At 40.1% G+C, this 4374-nt stretch overlaps 1 pseudogene; it reads right to left on the bottom strand.

The window, feature by feature from the left end:
* Positions 1-2519: 2519 nt before the first annotated feature.
* Positions 2520-2637, bottom strand: LOC126189160 (5S ribosomal RNA; annotated as a pseudogene).
* Between the last annotated feature and the right edge of the window lie 1737 nt (positions 2638-4374).

The raw sequence follows: 4374 nt of genomic DNA, 5'->3' as shown, positions 1-4374 counted from the left end.
CTGTATCCACACCAAAGGACTGCAGAGGAGATTATAACATGTCCAGAAACATTTTTCTCTTAGAAGCAACAGAGGCCTATCATTTGTCACCCATCTCCTCCATTATTCCGTACAAACAATTTTATATTTTGTGCCCCTCTGCCCCCTCCCCACCCTCCTTTCCTTCCTCCCTCATAGATATTAGCTGCCATTCCTTGGGATAATGATAAGACCTTTAAAAATAAATCTAAACCTATTGGTGTGGAAATAACTTGTTTTCACAACTAATTATGACACACCCTTGTAGACTGGTTGGCTTCAAAGGGTCTGTAAAAGGTTGTTTTCTGCATGTTAACATCTTCCCTAACATGATGATTTAAAATACTTGACTTTATGCTCACCTGCTCCCTGGACCATTGTGGCATCAGGCTCCTTCTTGTCTAATAGGGAGTTCAATCATCTTTCAAATTTAATCAATTAATGAAGGGAACAGGGGGAGACTGTAGAGCAATAACTGTCATACAGCTCAAGTAAAACTGGTTATATTATTGAAAACACATAGAAATACAGGACTATCTCATTATACAAAAAGAAAGTGAAAACCTGACAGTCCAATAATCGGGGCTACACAGGTGATCCTCAGGCTTGCTGTGGGGCCCAGCCAGAAGAACCTTTTTTAAAAAAATTTGCAATACGTTTGAGACGAATCTTCAGTATTTGAATCACACATGAAGGTAAATGAGCCATGAATGGACACACATTGCGAGCATGCAGACCAGGGTAGTGTGACAGAGATTACCACCATAACATTGTAGATACCATGAAGTTAATTTCTTGCGTTGCAAATTGTGTATTAACAGCTTAATCACAGACGGAAGTGTTACATTCTACTGTGAATTTCTTGGCTAAAACTGAGCATAACAGCATGTGGTTGCTTCAAAGATGATGAAAACAAACATTAGTATCACAAATATTGTGGCAACTCCTGCACTGCTGCTGGTCATGAAGTAAGCTTATCAAGCACTGCAACAAACTGAGGCCAAGAGGATGCCTGTTAGCAGTTTTGTAACCTCAGGTTCTCACACAAAATGTGCTTCCTCAGAGAGCACAAGGGATCCTGAAGTCAACAGGAGGTAGACAAGCCCATGATTACTTAACCTTTCTGCGGAAGGTCACTTTGGCCTACCTACACACCATCAGGTATTGCTGGGGGTGGTTCCAGCACTCTGCCCACAGGGCAGGTTGGTGTCCCTCCATGCAGCCATTGCCTCGGCTTGATTTGGAGCTAATAGCCACTGGGACTTCAGCAGATTTATACCTTCTTGAGTATTTTAAGAAATAAATGATTTGTGATCATGAAAATTGGCCCACCTTCACAATTTATAGTCCTCTACTTAGACAAGCTATCGGTGGCTTCAGTTGGCTTGGGAAAATCGCTTGGTTGGAAACACAGTTTTAATTTTAGTTTTCTCTCTCTCTCTCTCTCTTTTCCATGGGACTGGGCTAGACAGCTAATTGGACTTTGCTACATGCTCTCAACATCCCTGAAAGTCTCTCTGTTACACCCTATATACAAATTTTGCACTACAAAAGAGATAATAAATGAGACGCTACTGGCATTTTCTGTGACCTGTCAAAAGCTTTTGACTGAATAAACCACACCATTCTCTTAAGTAAATTAGAATATTATGGTGTCACTGGCATGCAGCAAAATGATTTGAGTCTTATCTAACTAACAAAAAACAAAGGATGTCGTTGCGGAATACCTGTGCAGTAAGCAGTTAGTCTTCTTCTGACTGGGAATTAATTACATACGGTATTCCTCAAGGTTCCATCTTGGGTGCATTGCTTTTCTTGTGTACTTTAATGACCTCCTGTCTGTTAAATTTCCAGGTGCTAAGTTTGTTTTGTTTGCAGATGATACAAACGTTGAAATAAGTAGCAAGTCAAGTACAGATTTAGAAATAGCTGCTAATAAAATTTTCACTGACCTTAATAAATGGTTTAAAGCTAATTCACTGTCATTAAACTTTGAAAAGACCCACTATATGCAGTTCACGACCTTCCTTGCAGCATGTGTATAACATATGAAGACATGCAGATCGAAGAGGTTGACAGTGTTAAATTTCTGGGATTACAGCTCAATAATAAATTCATTTGGTAAGGGCATACCACAGAATTGCTTACCGCCTAAGCAAGTCTGTATTTGCAGTGAGAATGATGTCAGATGTAGTTGCATACTTCACTTACTTTCATTCTATTATGTCATACAGGATCATATTCTGGGATAACTCACCAGCAGCAGCAGCAGGAAAAGTTTTCAGCATGCAAAAGCATGTAGCACTCCGTCATCAGGCCACAAGTGGCCCATCGGGACCATCTGACCCCCATATCATCCTCAGCTGAGGATGCGGATAGGAGGGGTGTGTGGTCTGCACACCGCTCTCCCGGTCGTTACGATGGTTTTCTTTGACTGGCTGCTACTATTCAGTCGAGTAGCTCCTCAATTGGCATCACGAGGCTGAGTGCACCCCGAAAAATGGCAACAGCACATGGCGGCCCGGATGGTCACCCATCCAAGTGCCGGCCGCACCCGACAGCGCTTAACTTCGGTGATCTCATGGGAACCAGTGTATCCACTAAGGCAAGGCTGTTGCCCCATTCAAAAGCATGTAATAAGAATCATTTGTGGTACAAATTCAAGAACATCATGTAGAAACCTGTTCAAGGAACTTTGTACTCTAACCACTGCTTCTCAGTACATTTATTCCTTAATGAAATTTGTTGCAAGTAATATATCTCTATTTCCAACCAACAGATCAATACATAATATCAATACTAGGAATAAGAACAATCTACATAAAGACTAAAATCACTTACCTTGGTCCAAAAAAGGGTCCAATATTCAGGAACATAGATTTTCAATAAAGTGCCAGCAACCATTAAAAACTTGGTTTCAAATAAATCACAGTTTAAACAGAGTCTGAAAGACTTTTTGATAGGCAATTCCTCCTACTCTATAGATGAATATCTTAACAAGGAATGTTAGACCAGCTTAAGTAGAAATGTCTGTTAGATTTCAGTTTTGACAGCGCTTGGCCACAACAGTCAAGATTAGGTATTTTGTGCATGACAAATTTATTAAATGTGCATAACAATGTTTCATTCTGACAGCATATTAATTCTGTAAAGCAGTTCCAGTTTCACGTATTTTGACAATCTCCTGGCAAATGACCAGAGTAGAAAGTATTATACTCAAATGTTTTATTTTTTTGTATGTTATACTTCCTGACATGTTCCACATCCATGAAAATCATCTCATTTTTTGGGTCTATGAAACTAAACCTGAATCTAATCTAATCTCATCTCATCTCTCTTGCACCCTCTCAGATTGGTGCCCCAAGTAGCTAGTTGCATTGCTTGGATCTTAAATTGGCCCTGCCTCTTATACAAACAGTTTGTGGCCCTTGGTTCTTGCCAGTTGGCTGTCACACAACTACAGAAAGAACACTTTGTAAGAGATAAAAGTGCAAAAGCAGTTTCTCACCAACTAGTAGTGAAGTCAACATTATGTTCTGCCACCACCACATCTGTGGGTGGTGGGTGTGGGACAATGATAGCAGAGTGAGTAAATGTGACACTGGCAACGCTTGTCGTTGACTGTCAGCTACGTTCTCTCACTCCAGGTGTGTGGGTAGATATGTATATAGTCTTCTTGGCACTTTGTCACATTCATATTTCATTCCATGCCATATTTTTCTAACATTCCATAATGGTCCAAAATCTACTCATAGTAGTCGTGTTTTACAGCCCAAGCAATACTTCATTTTCTGGGTCTGTTGTCTGGTCCCTAAGTGAAACAGGTAGCACTATTTGTGGTCACTGAGCAGCCATATCCTTCCCAGTGGGTGACCTGGCACAGAAAATGGAGTATTTTTCTCTCCAGCTTGTATCCCTCCACCTGGAGACCCAGGATCTTCAACTTACCTTAAAATCGTCATCTTGTCCCCTTGGCACTTGGCCTGCCCTGCCATGTTGGACAACAAAAGGTGAAATGTACATGTGAAAAGTTTCTATGTTGGCCATTAAAATGGTTCTCTTCATGATGATACCAATTAAAAGTTTATGTAGGCCTCACATTTAATAATGTACTTGGAAGCTAAACATATTAAAAGTTTAATTAAACATACAACTGTTAATAGGTAGTAAATACCTTTAAATATTGCAGATATTTGTTTATGGGCATTACACTGTTGTCAAAGGCATAATTCTTTGACTAATATTTCATCTTCCAATGCTGGAGACATCATCAGTGGCTTTAACGACTCAGAAAGCTGTTACAGAATCAATCAAGCTCAGCAATCTGAACTGTTTATACATATCCATAAAGGTCAG

The sequence above is a fragment of the Schistocerca cancellata genome, chromosome 5 (assembly GCF_023864275.1).
Source record: "Schistocerca cancellata isolate TAMUIC-IGC-003103 chromosome 5, iqSchCanc2.1, whole genome shotgun sequence".
Taxonomy (NCBI): domain Eukaryota; kingdom Metazoa; phylum Arthropoda; class Insecta; order Orthoptera; family Acrididae; genus Schistocerca; species Schistocerca cancellata.
This window is presented reverse-complemented; position numbering and strand designations above follow the sequence as displayed.